General features: G+C 47.4%; 1 pseudogene; it reads right to left on the reverse strand.

The window, feature by feature from the left end:
• Window positions 1-11,408, reverse strand: part of LOC127916799 (rho-related GTP-binding protein RhoE-like) — a 20,218-nt pseudogene extending 8,810 nt beyond the window's left edge.
• Between the last annotated feature and the right edge of the window lie 4,751 nt (window positions 11,409-16,159).

Genomic DNA, 16,159 nt, shown 5'->3' on the forward strand with positions numbered 1-16,159 from the left:
CCCAGATCACACAGTCTATATGATTCAGTTAACCAGATCACACAGTCTATATGATTCAGTTACCCAGATCACACAGTCTATATGATTCAGTTACCCAGATCACACAGTCTATATGATTCAGTTACCCAGGTCACACAGTCTATATGATTCAGTTACCCAGGTCACACAGTCTATATGATTCAGTTACCCAGGTCACACAGTCTATATGATTCAGTTACCCAGGTCACACAGTCTATATGATTCAGTTACCCAGGTCACACAGTCTATATGATTCAGTTACCCAGATCACACAGTCTATATGATTCAGTTACCCAGGTCACACAGTGTAAATGTGTATACAGTACAGCTGATCTAAGGCATGCAGACATGCAAAAACTAATTTGATTGAGTTTTCTTTCAGGCTAACAACGTTAACAACGGAAATATGCACCGCTCTTCTTAAGTTTGCCGAAAGATCTCAACGCTTACAAAAGAGCTCTTTGTTCAGTAGCAAGTAGCAACCTTTCGTCCCCGGAATGTGAAACATGCGGCTCCAATTCCGCCGAGCTCCAGAAATTGATCCGATGCAACAAAGGCTGGCTGCTGACCGTGGTCTGTAGAAGGGAAGGCCTGGGAGCTAAAGCAGAGCCCATCTCAGCTGTCTGAAGCCAGAGTGGACAGGAAGCAGGCCCTGAACAACTGACTGCAGAGACACACAGGATCCAGGTTGAGATTCAGAATAGATGCTTTGCATTCAAGTTAGTGGAGGAATGTCAATGGTGCCTGTGTAACGTCTGAAAGGTCAATCACCCTGACGGTTGTCTCTCTGAGTGTCACTGGCCTCTTTGTGTCGAGGTTGAACCAGCTGCTGTCTCCTCCTATAGGCTGGCTCAGCGTTCAACGTGCACGGAGCACGGCCCGGCCTACAACAGTGTCAACAAACGCGATAGTAGTCAATCCATCATCCTGTCTCAGCCACTGAATCACACAGCAGTCATGCGGGAGGCGTGTGGAGGCAGGGAGAGAGGGAGGAGACAGGACGGCAACCAGCTGGCGCTGAGGCTCTTTGATTTCCCTTCATTTCTAAATAGTCTCCCATTGTATTCGTTTAGAAAATGAAGAGGTAATATTGTTGAAATAAGTCACATCTGAATCGATGCATCAGGTACAAAGCAACAAACACCTTGAGGACAACTTCCTCTAAACCTCCCAGATGGGTCAATAGACCAATGGGGGAGAATGAGGGACAGATTTACGAACAGGCACGCAGGGCACGTGCCCTGGGTCCCCCCTACCTCAAGGGGACCCCCAACGCTGGAGGTCGGGGCCCCTCAAATAACATGTGAACATGACAGAAGTCGTGGCAAATGTGTAGAATTGCAGGAAATTCACTTGAAAACTGCAACATTTACAGTATACTATACTGTATCTCTTAACCTCATGATAAAACTGTAACATTTACAGTATACTATACTGTATCTCTTAGCCTCATGATAAAACTGCAACATTTACAGTATACTATACTGTATCTCTTAACCTCATGATAAAACTGCAACATTTACAGTATACTATACTGTATCTCTTAGCCTCATGATAAAACTGTAACATTTACAGTATACTATACTGTATCTCTTAACCTCATGATAAAACTGTAACATTTACAGTATACTATACTGTATCTCTTAACCTCATGATAAAACTGTAACATTTACAGTATACTATACTGTATCTCTTAACCTCATGATAAAACTGCAACATTTTCTCTCTGTCTCATGGCAAAATGTTTTCAATCGCAGGAAAGGCCCCTGGAGGTAGGTGCTCCCAAATCCGGCCCTGGGGAGAATGGCTCCTGCAGATAAGCCCAGCTCAGCTCTAGCTTTATCCCCGGTATCTAGCACCCCTCCTCATCCCCCGTCCTCCTCCTCCCCATCCTCCCTCTTCTTCTCAGCATGTGATTGATATGGAGGAGCCTGCAGGTTAGCAGCTGTGGGATTCCCTCCCCCTTTGAAATTCCCTCCCTTACTAACTCAGCAGCCCCAGAACTAATCAATATGTTTCCCTCTGCCTCTTGTCTTGCCAGGGAGCAGTAGGGGGCAGGAACTCAGGCATCTGTGGAACTGGAGCCCCCACTAAACCTTCCAAACTGAAACACACACCCCCTGCCCCTCCGAGGAAGGAATCCACATCCCCTGACCCCGGACCCTCCCAGACTTCAAACGCACAACCCCCTGCCCCTCCGAGGAAGGAATCCACATCCCCCTGACCCCGGACCCTCCCAGACTGAAACGCACAACCCCCTGCCCCTCCGAGGAAGGAATCCACATCCCCCTGACCCCGGACCCTCCCAGACTGAAACGCACAACCCCCTGCCCCTCCGAGGAAGGAATCCACATCCCCCTGACCCCGGACCCTCCCAGACTGAAACGCACAACCCCTGCCCCTCCGAGGAAGGAACCCACATCCCCCTGACCCCGGACCCTCCCAGACTGAAACGCACAACCCCTGCCCCTCCGAGGAAGGAACCCACATCCCCCTAACCCCGGACCCTCCCAGACTGAAACGCACAACCCCTGCCCCTCCGAGGAAGGAACCCACATCCCCCTGACCCCGGACCCTCCCAGACTGAAACGCACAACCCCTGACCCTCCCAGGAAGGAACCCACATCCCCCTAACCCTCCCAGGAAGGAACCCACATCCCCCTAACCCTCCCAGGAAGGAACCCACATCCCCCTAACCCTCCCAGGAAGGAACCCACATCCCCCTGACCCCTGACCCACAGGACTCCCTACAGTACGAAGTGGTGGTGGACTGACCCTGGCGCATTAGTTCTCTGTTTATCTGTGATGCCGTTAATGAACCACAGACAGTCAGTCAGGGGGTAACAATGAAATGGAGGTCGTTATTAAGGTAATGTCCTGGGAACTTATAAACTCCCATTTGTTATTAAGGTAATGTCCTGGGAACTTATAAACTCCCATTTGTTATTAAGGTAATGTCCTGGGAAGTTATAAACTCCCATTTGTTATTAAGGTAATGTCCTGGGAACTTATAAACTCCCATTTGTTATTAAGGTAATGTCCTGGGAACTTATAAACTCCCATTTGTTATTAAGGTAATGTCCTGGTAAGTTATAAACTCCCATTTGTTATTAAGGTAATGTCCTGGGAACTTATAAACTCCCATTTGTTATTAAGGTAATGTCCTGGGAACTTATAAACTCCCATTTGTTATTAAGGTAATGTCCTGGGAAGTTATAAACTCCCATTTGTTATTAAGGTAATGTCCTGGGAACTTATAAACTCCCATTTTGTTATTAAGGTAATGTCCTGGGAAGTTATAAACTCCCATTTGTTATTAAGGTAATGTCCTGGGAAGTTATAAACTCCCATTTGTTATTAAGGTAATGTCCTGGGAAGTTATAAACTCCCATTTGTTATTAAGGTAATGTCCTGGGAACTTATAAACTCCCATTTGTTATTAAGGTAATGTCCTGGGAAGTTATAAACTCCCATTTGTTATTAAGGTAATGTCCTGGGAAGTTATAAACTCCCATTTGTCCTCTGTGTGCTCCTTCACCTTCAGGGTTAAAGGTTAGAGGCCTGTCGGCTGGGCTACGGGGTGTTGAAATGTTTCTTTGTAACGTTTCTTTCATTGCGTCTCTCCTTGGATGTTGAAAGTGGAGGTGTGTGTCTGAGGCAGTTTGCTAAGGTGATTGGCTGTCTGCCTGCCCCTTTATTTAAGAGTTAGGATAGTGAGTTGATATGGGTTCAATAGCTTTATGTCAGTGGTATTTCAACTTTTCCGCAGGGACCCCATTTTTTTCACCATCATTTCTGGGGAACCCATTTTCCCCCACCACATATCTAATGACACAACTTTAAAGCCTGTCCATTTTCTAGGAGGGCAGCAGGAAGCCTAGCGGTTAAGGCGTTGGGATAGTAAACAAAATGTTGCTTGTGTAAAAATGTGCCGTTCTGCCCTTGAGCAAGGCAGTAAAATAATTTGTACTTCTAATTTTTTTAAATCATTTTATTTGTCGACCCAACTGCAATTCCCCCACTAGGGGTCATGAACCTGACTTTTAATACCACTGCTTTATATCCATATGTGAGTGGAAGGCCTGTTACTGGGTTGTGTTCTATACTACACTGTATTACTGGGTTGTGTTCTATACTATACTGTATTACTGGGTTGTGTTCTATACTATACTGTATTACTGGGTTGTGTTCTATACTATACTGTATTACTGGGCTGTGTTCTATACTATACTGTATTACTGGGCTGTGTTCTATACTATACTGTATTACTGGGTTGTGTTCTATATTATACTGTATTACTGGGTTGTGTTCTATACTATACTGTATTACTGGGTTGTGTTCTATATTATACTGTATTACTGGGTTGTGTTCTATACTATACTGTATTACTGGGTTGTGTTCTATACTATACTGTATTACTGGGTTGTGTTCTATACTGTATTACTGGGTTGTGTTCTATACTATACTGTATTACTGGGTTGTGTTCTATACTATACTGTATTACTGGGTTGTGTTCTATACTATACTATACTATATTACTGGGTTGTGTTCTATACTATACTGTATTACTGGGTTGTGTTCTGTACTATACTATATCCAGTAGCTTACTTTTTCGTTGTTACTGTGAGAATTCGTGTTAGTCTGCTACACCTCCACTCCTGTTTGGCTATGCTCCTTCCCTTCCTCTATTCCTGCTTGAAAACAAAGCGGACAGGGAGGCAGAGCCCATCAATGTGCAGCTCAGTCCTGGTAATGAGCAGAGCTCAGGTGTCTCTACCTTGTTAAAGCCTGGATAGAGGCATGGGATAAGCCAGTCGCTCAGAGGCCCTACTGAATAAAAGAGGGGTTCCCATTAGGGGATACATAGGATCTGCAGTACACACACACAACACAACACACCACACACAACACACAACACACACACACACACACACACACACACACACACACAGCCTCAGACCAGCTCTCTGTTTGCCCACTGAAGCTGAGCCAATCACAGAGTCGTGCCTAGGAAAGGCTCAGGAGACCTACAGAAGAAATCAGGAGAAAGACAGACAGACACAGACAGACAGACAGACAGACAGACAGACAGACAGACAGACAGACCCTCTACAATACATGCAGACAGACAGTCCCTCTACAATACATGCAGACAGACAGTCCCTCTACACTACAGACAGACAGACAGTCTCTCTACAGCCAACCAGGCAGACAGACAGTCCCTCTACACTACAGGCAGACAGTCCCTCTACAGCCAACCAGGCAGACAGACAGTCCCTCTACAGCCAACCAGACAGACAGTCCCTCTACAGCCAACCAGGCAGACAGACAGTCCCTCTACAGCCAACCAGGCAGACAGACAGTCCCTCTACAGCCAACCAGGCAGACAGACAGTCCCTCTACAGCCAACCAGACAGGCAGACAGTCCCTCTACAGCCAACCAGACGGACAGTCTCTCTACAGCCAACCAGACAGACAGACAGTCCCTCTACAGCCAACCAGACAGGCAGACAGTCCCTCTACAGCCAACCAGACAGACAGTCCCTCTACAGCCAACCAGGCAGACAGTCCCTCTACAGCCAAACAGGCAGACAGACAGTCCCTCTACAGCCAACCAGGCAGACAGTCCCTCTACAGCCAAACAGGCAGACAGACAGTCCCTCTACAGCCAACCAGACAAACAGTCCCTCTACAGCCAACCAGACAGACAGTCCCTCTACAGCCAACCAGGCAGACAGTCCCTCTACAGCCAACCGGACAGACAAACAGACCCTCTACAGCCAACCAGACAGACAGTCCCTCTACAGCCAACCAGACAGACAGTCCCTCTACAGCCAACCAGACAGACAGTCCCTCTACAGCCAACCAGGCAGACAGTCCCTCTACAGCCAACCAGACAGACAGTCCCTCTACAGCCAACCAGACAGACAGTCCCTCTACAGCCAACCAGGACAAACAGACCCTCTACAGCCAACTCTACAGCCAACCAGGCAGACAAACAGTCCCTCTACAGCCAACCAGGCAGACAGTCCCTCTACAGCCAAACAGGCAGACAGTCCCTCTACAGCCAACCAGACAGACAGTCCCTCTACAGCCAACCAGACAGACAGTCCTTCTACAGCCAACCAGACAGACAAACAGACCCTCTACAGCCAACCAGACAGACAAACAGACCCTCTACAGCCAACCGGACAGACAAACAGACCCTCTACAGCCAACCAGACAGACAGTCCCTCTACAGCCAACCAGACAGACAGTCCCTCTACAGCCAACCAGGCAGACAGTCCCTCTACAGCCAACCAGACAGACAGTTCTTCTACAGCCAACCAGACAGACAAACAGACCCTCTACAGCCAACCAGACAGACAAACAGACCCTCTACAGCCAACCGGACAGACAAACAGACCCTCTACAGCCAACCAGACAGACAGTCCCTCTACAGCCAACCAGGCAGACAGTCCCTCTACAGCCAACCAGACAGACAGTCCATCTACAGCCAACCAGACAGATAAACAGACCCTCTACAGCCAACCAGACAGACAGTCCCTCTACAGCCAACCAGACAGACAAACAGACCCTCTACAGCCAACCGGACAGATAAACAGACCCACTTGGCAACAGAGCCCCAGCTTGAACTACCACCTCCACCTCCACCACCCCCAGGTTACAAGCACAGTCCAGGCAGGGGACAGCTGAGGGGGAAGCATAGAGGCTAAAGGTTTGCAGACCTGGGGCTTAAGCAGGGAGAGGGCTGGGGATTGGGCTGAGGGAAAGTGGGGCAAAAGCAGGGGAGAGGGCTGAGGGAACGTGGGGCAAAAGCAGGGAGAGAGGGCTGGGGATTGGGCTGGGGGAGAGTGGGGCCAAGAAAGGGAGAGGGCTGGGGAGAGTGGGGCCAAGAAAGGGAGAGGGCTGGGGAGTGGGGAGCAATGGAAGGGAGAGGGCTGGGGATCCGTGGGGGAGTGGGGCTACTGGGGAGAGGGCAATGGAAGGGAGAGGGCTAGGGATCCGTGTGGAGCAATGGGGCTAGGGAGAGGGCTGGGGATCCGGGGGGGAGTGTGGGGCAATGGAAGGGGAGAGGGAGTGGGCTACTAAGGGAGAGGGCTGGGGATCCGCAATGGAAGGAAGGGAGAGGGCTAGGGGAGTGTGGAGCAATGGAAGGGAGAGGGCTAGGGGATCCGGCTGGAACAGATGGAAGGGAGAGGGCTGGGGATCCCGGCTGGGGCTACGGAAGGGAGAGGGCTGGGGATCCGGCTGGAGGAGAGTGGGGCTATGGAAGGGAGAGGGCTGGGGATCCGGCTGGGGGAGTGGGGCAATGGAAGGGAGAGGGCTGGGGATCCGGGGAGGAGTGGAGCAATGGAAGGGAGAGGGCTGGGGATCCGTGGAGGAGAGTGGGGCAATGGAAGGGAGAGGGCTGGGGATCCGGCTGGGGGAGAGTGGGGCTATGGAAGGGAGAGGGCTGGGGGCTGGAGGAGAGTGGGGCTGGAAGCAAGGGCTGGAAGGGAGAGGGCTGGGGATCCGGAGCTGGAGGAGAGTGGGGCTGGAAGGGAGAGGGCTGGGGATCCGGCTGGAGGAGAGGGGCTGGAGCAATGGAAGGGAGAGGGCTGGGGATCCGGCTGGGGAGAGTGGGGCTACTGGAAGGGAGAGGGCTGGGGATCCGGCTGGAGGAGAGTGGGGCTGGGGCTACTGGAAGGGAGAAGGGAGAGGGCTGGGGATCCGGCTGGGGGAGAGTGGGGCTACTGAAGGGGAGAGGGCTGGGGATCCGGCTGGAGGAGAAGGGAGAGGGCTGGGGCTACTGAAGGGAGAGGGCTGGGGATCCGGCTGGGGGAGAGTGGGGCTACGGAAGGGAGAGGGCTGGGGATCCGGCTGGAGGAGAGTGGGGCTACGGAAGGGAGAGGGCTGGGGATCCGGCTGGGGGAGAGTGGGGCTACGGAAGGGAGAGGGCTGGGGATCCGGCTGGGGAGAGTGGGGCTACGGAAGGGAGAGGGCTGGGGATCCGGCTGGAGGAGAGGGGCTACTGGGGAGAGAGGGCTGGGGGATCCGGCTGGAGGAGAGTGGGGCTACTGAAGGGAGAGGGCTGGGGATCCGGCTGGAGGGAGAGGGCTGGGGCTACTGGAAGGGAGAGGGCTGGGGATCCGGCTGGGGGAGAGTGGGGCTACGGAAGGGAGAGAGGGCTGGGGATCCGGCTGGGGGAGAGTGGGGCTGAAGGGAGAGGGCTGGGGGAGGAGAGTGGGGCTACTGAAGGGAGAGGGCTGGGGATCCGGCTGGAGGAGAGTGGGGCTGGGGACGGAAGGGGGGCTACTGAAGAGAGGGCTGGGGATCCGGCTGGAGGAGAGTGGGGCTACTGAAGGGAGAGGGCTGGGGATCCGGCTGGGGAGAGTGGGGCTACTGAAGGGAGAGGGCTGGGGATCCGGCTGGAGGAGAGTGGGGCTACTGAAGGGAGAGGGCTGGGGATCCGGCTGGAGGAGAGAGTGGGGCTACTGAAGGGAGAGGGCTGGGGATCCGGCTGGGGAGAGTGGGGCTACTGAAGGGAGAGGGCTGGGGATCCGGCTGGAGGAGAGTGGGGCTACGAAGGGAGAGGGGCTGGGGATCCGGCTGGGGGAGAGTGGGGCTACTGAAGGGAGAGGGCTGGGGATCCGGCTGAGGGAGAGTGGGGCTACTGAAGGGAGAGGGCTGGGGATCCGGCTGGGGAGAGTGGGGCTACTGAAGGGAGAGGGCTGGGGATCCGGCTGAGGGAGAGTGGGGCTACTGAAGGGAGAGGGCTGGGGATCCGGCTGGAGGAGAGTGGGGCTACTGAAGGGAGGGGGCTGGGGATCCGGCTGGGGAGGAGAGTGGGGCTACTGAAGGGAGAGGGCTGGGGATCCGGCTGGGGAGAGTGGGGCTACTGAAGGGAGAGGGCTGGGGATCCGGCTGAGAGGAGAGGGGGGCTACTGAAGGGAGAGGGGGCTGGGGATCCGGCTGAGGAGAGTGGGGCTACTGAAGGGAGAGGGCTGGGGATCCGGAGGAGAGTGGGGCTACTGAAGGGAGAGGGCTGGGGATCCGGCTGAGGGAGAGTGGGGCTACTGAAGGGAGAGGGCTGGGGATCCGGCTGAGGGAGAGTGGGGCTACTGAAGGGAGAGGGCTGGGGATCCGGCTGGGGAGAGTGGGGCTACTGAAGGGAGAGGGCTGGGGATCCGGCTGAGGGAGAGTGGGGCTACTGAAGGGAGAGGGCTGGGGATCCGGCTGAGGGAGAGTGGGGCTACTGAAGGGAGAGGGCTGGGGATCTACGAAGGGAGAGGGCTGGGGAGGGGAGAGTGGGGCTACTGAAGGGAGAGGGCTGGGGATCCGGCTGAGGGAGAGTGGGGCTACTGAAGGGAGAGGGCTGGGGATCCGGCTGGAGGAGAGTGGGGCTACTGAAGGGAGAGGGCTGGGGATCCGGCTGGAGGAGAGTGGGGCTACTGAAGGGAGAGGGCTGGGGATCCGGCTGAGGGAGAGTGGGGCTACTGAAGGGAGAGGGCTGGGGATCCGGCTGGAGGAGAGTGGGGCTACTGAAGGGAGAGGGCTGGGGATCCGGCTGAGGGAGAGTGGGGCTACTGAAGGGAGAGGGCTGGGGATCCGGCTGGAGGAGAGTGGGGCTTAATTACTCCTCATGGAGATCCACTGAGGTTAACCAGTAGGGACCAGTACTGGAAGAGGCCAGTATAAGACTAACTGCACCAGGTACAGAAATAGCAGATTGTCTGGAGGGAGGACAGTCTTCTCACTGTTACTGATTGGCTGCATGGTGTCTTTGTTGAGGGGGAGGGGTGGAGAAGCATGGTAGAACATTTGGTCAGTGGTGTCTGTCTGAATGGTTCAACCAGCTGGTCCATCCCTACAATTCCACAGTAGCATCATGACTGGGGATCTTCTAAGCATGTAACAAACCAGAACTTGATAATAAATAATAGATAATTTAGGTTTCATTAAAAATGAAATATTCATCACTAGTCAACAGTATGTATTCCTCCATGACACGCTGCACACACACTGTGAGACCAACAGGTCCTGACATGCCTGGCAGCTGCATTTCTAATGGACAGCAACTTTGATCAATGGGCATCATGGGAACCAAAGGCAAACAATAAATACAGCATTTATCCTACATTTACCCAGAACTTGATAATAAATAATAGATCATTTTTGGTTATATACATTTACCCAGGTTATATACATTTACCCAGGTTATATATTTGACAGGTTATACATTAACCAGGTTATATATTTATGGACAGCAACTGTGATCATTTACCCAGGTTATATCCTACATTTACCCAGGTTATATACATTTACCCAGGTTATATACATTTACCCAGGTTATATACATCTACCCAGGTTATATACATTACCCAGGTTATATACATCCCCAGGTTATATACATCTACCCAGGTTATATACCCAGGTTATATACATCTACCCTGGTTATATACATCTACCCTGGTTATATACATCTACCCAGGTTATATACTTGTACCCAGGTTATATACTTGTACCCAGGTTATATACTTGTACCCAGGTTATATAATTGTACCCAGGTTATATACATTTACCCAGGTTATATACATCTACCCAGGTTATATACATTTACCCAGGTTATATAAATTTACCCAAGTTATATACAGGTTATATACATCTACCCAGGTTATATACATCTAAACTAAATATTATAATAGGGGAGCCTGGGTCATAGAGTTATGGCAAACATCGACAGATTAAAGAAATGAAATGGATCATTACCTGACGTGTCCCATAGGCTGAGCTCTATTCTTTTCGTTTCTATTTCAAAACTGGCCGTGTAATTCTCGAACACTGTGGGCATGTAACTCTAAAGAAAAAACAGACAATCATAGATAATTATAGACAAGTAATAACAAATATTATTAGTAGTAGTAGTAGTGGTATTAATTAGTTATAACAAACTTTTGTTACATTTAGCTATCAAGCAACCAATTCGTTGAACTCACCTCTGGGAAGATATCCTTTGCAAAAACGTGTAGTAGAGCAGTCTTCCCACATTGACTGTCCCCGACCACAACTATTTTACACTTCACAATCTGACTAGGATCCATCCCGGACTGAACAGATACTTTCTGACTAGATATTCTCTCCTTCATTGATGTCAGTTGACGGACAGTTCGCTATAGAGAGCTCCACGTTGTTTGAAGAGAGCACACACACACAGGAATAATCGAAAACAGCAGATAATCGGAGCGTAATAAATCCGTTTCACCTCTCCGATGTCTGCGTCCTTTGTCAATACTGTGTCTCGTGTCGACTACAACGCGAACGAGACTTTTTGACGGTATTTATACCGAGACCATGAGCCAGTGGAGTTGTCCCTCCCCTCTCTCTCCACGTGCTGAAAGTGTTGCAGGGCTATGTGGTGACCTGGGTGGTCGGGAGAGTGGTGATCGTATGCTCAGTGTGTGATGGCGCCCTCCGTAGGACTCCTTCAAACAGCTCAGATCATGATGGACGACTTTATTAAAATATTTATAATCTCACCATGTCATTTTAAATGACTTGTGTTCAGAGAGAGTGAACGAGAGAGACTCGGTGAGTATAGCCTTGCTATTGAGAAATGCCGCTGTGCACAATGCCCACAAAATGAGGTGGAAACTGAGCTGCACTTCCTAACCTCCTGCCATATTAGAGACACATATTTCAATCAGATTACACAAACTCACAAACAATTCGAAAACAAATTGGGTGAGATACCACAGTGTGACATCACATCAGCAAGATTTGTGACCTGTCGCCACAAGAAAAGGGCAACCAGTGAAGAACAAACACCGTTGTAAATACAACTCATATTTATGTTGATTTATTTTCCCTTTTGTACTTCAACTATTTGCACATAATATGACATTTGAAATGTGTTTATTCTCCGGACCCCGATGACGTAGATATTGATTAAGGCACCTCTGATTCAGAGGGGTTGGGTTCAATGCGGAAGACACATTTCAGTTGAAGGCATTCAGTTGAAGGCAGTCAGTTGAAGGCATTCAGTTGAAGGCATTCAGTTGAAGGCATTCAGTTGAAGGCATTCAGTTGAAGGCATTCAGTTGAAGGCATTCAGTTGAAGGCATTCAGTTGAAGGCATTCAGTTGAAGGCATTCAGTTGAAGGCATTCAGTTGAAGGCAGTCAGTTGAAGGCATTCAGTTGAAGGCAGTCAGTTGAAGGCATTCAGTTGAAGGCAGTCAGTTGAAGGCATTCAGTTGAAGGCAGTCAGTTGAAGGCATTCAGTTGAAGGCAGTCAGTTGAAGGCATTCAGTTGAAGGCAGTCAGTTGAAGGCATTCAGTTGAAGGCAGTCAGTTGAAGGCATTCAGTTGAAGGCATTCAGTTGAAGGCATTCAGTTGAAGGCATTCAGTTGAAGGCAGTCAGTTGAAGGCAGTCAGTTGAAGGCAGTCAGTTGTGGAGCTGACTAGGTCTCTCCTTTCACTTATTCTTCTGGACATTTTGTGAGTGTAATGTTTACTGTACATTTTTGGTTGATTTATTTTACAATTGTTTTTATTTCAACCTTTATTTAACTAGGCAGGTCAGTTAAGAACAAATTATTATTTACAATGACGACCTACTCCGGCCAAACACTAACCCCGACGTCACTGGGCCAATTGTGCACCGCCCTATGGGACTCCCAATCAAGGCTGGTTGTGACACAGCCTGTAATTGAACTAGGGTCTATAGTGACGCCTCTAGCACTGAGATGCAGTGCCTTAGACCTCAGGAGCAGACCAGATGCTATTTCACTTTTGTTTATTATTTATTTCAATTGCTTTGACAATGTAAACATACGTTTCCCATGCCAATAAAACCCTTCAATTGAATTGAATTGAAATTGAAATTGAGAGAAAAAGAAAGAGAGAGAGAGAGAGAGAGAGAGAGACAGAGAGAGACAGAGAGAGAGAGAGAGAGAGACAGAGAGAGAGAGAGAGAGCGAGAGAGAGAGAGAGAGAGAGAGAGAGACAGAGAGAGAGAGAGAGAGCGAGAGAGAGCGAGAGAGAGAGAGAGAGAGAGAGAGAGAGAGAGAGAGAGAGAGAGAGAGAGAGAGAGAGAGAGAGACAGAGAGAGAGAGACAGAGAGAGAGAGAGAGAGAGAGAGAGAGACAGAGAGAGAGACAGAGACAGAGAAAGAGAGAGAGAGAGAGACAGAGAGAGCGAGAGAGAGTCTAAAACCCAACCACATCTGAAAGGGAACTACTCTGATCTACACCAGTTCCCAGCCAGGTGTATTACAGCATATTGCATTTTAACCTACTAACTGTAGTCTACTAACTGTAGTCTACTAACTGTATCCTACTCACTGTAGTCTACTAACTGTAGTCTACTAACTGTATCCTACTCACTGTAGTCTACTAACTGTAGTCTACTAACTGTAGTCTACTAACTGTATCCTACTAACTGTAGTCTACCAACGGTAGTCTACTAACTGTATCCTACTCACTGTAGTCTACTAACTGTAGTCTACTAACTGTAGTCTACTAACTGTATCCTACTAACTGTAGTCTACCAACTGTAGTCTACTAACTGTATCCTACTAACTGTATCCTACTAACTGTATCCTACCAACTGTAGTCTACTAACTGTATCTTACTAACTGTAGTCTACTAACTGTAGTCTACTAAGTGTAGTCTACTAACTGTAGTCTACTAACTGTATCCTACTAACTGTGTCCTACTAACTGTATCCTACTAACTGTATCCTACTAACTGTAGTCTACTAACTGTATCTTACTAACTGTAGTCTACTAACTGTAGTCTACTAACTGTAGTCTACCAACTGTAGTCTACTAACTGTATCCTACTAACTGTAGTCTACTAACTGTAGTCTACTAACTGTATCCTACTAAATGTAGTCTACTAACTGTATCCTACTAACTGTATCCTACTAAATGTATTCTACTAACTGTATACTACTAAATGTAGTCTACTAACTGTATCCTACTAACTGTATCTTACTAACTGTAACCTACTAACTGTAGTCTACTAACTGTATCCTACTAACTGTAGTCTACTAACTGTATCCTACTAACTGTAGTCTACTAACTGTATCCTACTAAATGTAGTCTACTAACTGTAGTCTACTAACTGTATCCTACTAACTGTAGTCTACTAACTGTATCCTACTAAATGTAGTCTACTAACTGTATCCTACTAAATGTAGTCTACTAACTGTAGTCTACTAACTGTATCCTACTCAATGTAGTCTACTAACTGTATACTACTAAATGTAGTCTACTAACTGTATCCTACTAACTGTATCTTACTAACTGTAACCTACTAACTGTAGTCTACTAACTGTATCCTACTAACTGTAGTCTACTAACTGTATCCTACTAACTGTAGTCTACTAACTGTATCCTACTAAATGTAGTCTACTAACTGTATTCTACTAAATGTAGTCTACTAACTGTAGTCTACTAACTGTATCCTACTAAATGTTGTCTACTAACTGTATCCTACTAAATGTAGTCTACTAACTGTAGTCTACTAACTGTATCTTACTAACTGTATCCTACTAACTGTAGTCTACTAACTGTATCCTACTAACTGTATCCTACTAACTGTAGTCTACTAACTGTAGTCTACTAACTGTATCCTACTAAATGCAGTCTACTAACTGTATCCTACTAAATGTAGTCTACTAACTGTAGTCTACTAACGGTAGTCTACTAACGGTATCCTACTAACTGTAGTCTACTAACTGTATCCTACTAACTGTATCCCACTAACTGTAGTCTACTAACTGTATCCTACTAAATGTAGTCTACTAACTGTAGTCTACTAACTGTACCCTACTAACTGTATCCTACTAACTGTAACCTACTAACTGTATCTTACTAACTGTATCTTACTAACTGTATCCTACAAACTGTAGTCTACTAACTGTATCCTACTAACTGTAGTCTACTAACTGTAACCTACTAACTGTACCCTACTAACTGTATCCTACTAACTGTAACCTACTAACTGTAGTCTACTAACTGTACCCTACTAACTGTATCCTACTAACTGTAACCTACTAACTGTATCCTACTAACTTGATCCTACTAACTGTAACCTACTAACTGTATCTTACTAACTGTAGTCTACTAACTGTATCCTACTAACTGTATCTTACTAACTGTATCCTACTAAATGTAACCTACTAACTGTATCTTACTAACTGTATCCTACTAACTGTATCCTACTAAATGTAATCTACTAACTGTATCCTACTAAATGTAGTCTACTAACTGTATCCTACTAAATGTAGTCTACTAACTGTAGTCTACTAACTGTATCCTACTAAATGTAGTCTACTAACTGTATCCTACTAAATGTAGTCTACTAACTGTATCCTACTAAATGTATCTGTACTAACTGTATCCTACTAACTGTATCCTACTAAATGTAGTCTACTAACTGTATCCTACTAATCGTATCCCACTAACTGTATCCTACTAACTGTATCCTATTAAATGTAGTCTACTAACTGTAGTCTACTAACTGTATCCTACTAATTGTAACCTACTAACTGTATCTTACTAACTGTATCCTACTAACTGTATCCTACTAAATGTATTCTACTAACTGTATACTACTAAATGTAGTCTACTAACTGTATCCTACTAACTGTATCTTACTAACTGTAACCTACTAACTGTAGTCTACTAACTGTATCCTACTAAATGTAGTCTACTAACTGTATCCTACTAACTGTAGTCTAACTAACTGTATCCTACTAAATGTAGTCTACTAACTGTATCCTACTAACTGTAACCTACTAACTGTAGTCTACTAACTGTATCCTACTAACTGTAGTCCTACTAAATGTATCTACTAACTGAAGTCTACTAACTGTATCCTACTAAATGTAGTCTACTAACTGTATCCTACTAAATGTAGTCTACTAACTGTATCCTACTAAATGTAGTCTACTAACTGTATCCTACTAAATGTAGTCTACTAACTGTATCCTACTAAATGTCATCTACTAACTGTATCCTACTAAATGTAGTCTACTAACTGTATCTACTAACTGTATCCTACTAAATGTAGTCTACTAACTGTATCCTACTAAATGTAGTCTACTAACTGTATCTCTACTAACTGTATCCTACTAACTGTAGTCTACTAACT

The sequence above is a fragment of the Oncorhynchus keta genome, chromosome 37 (genome assembly GCF_023373465.1).
Source record: "Oncorhynchus keta strain PuntledgeMale-10-30-2019 chromosome 37, Oket_V2, whole genome shotgun sequence".
In the NCBI taxonomy this organism is placed as follows: Eukaryota; Metazoa; Chordata; class Actinopteri; order Salmoniformes; family Salmonidae; genus Oncorhynchus; species Oncorhynchus keta.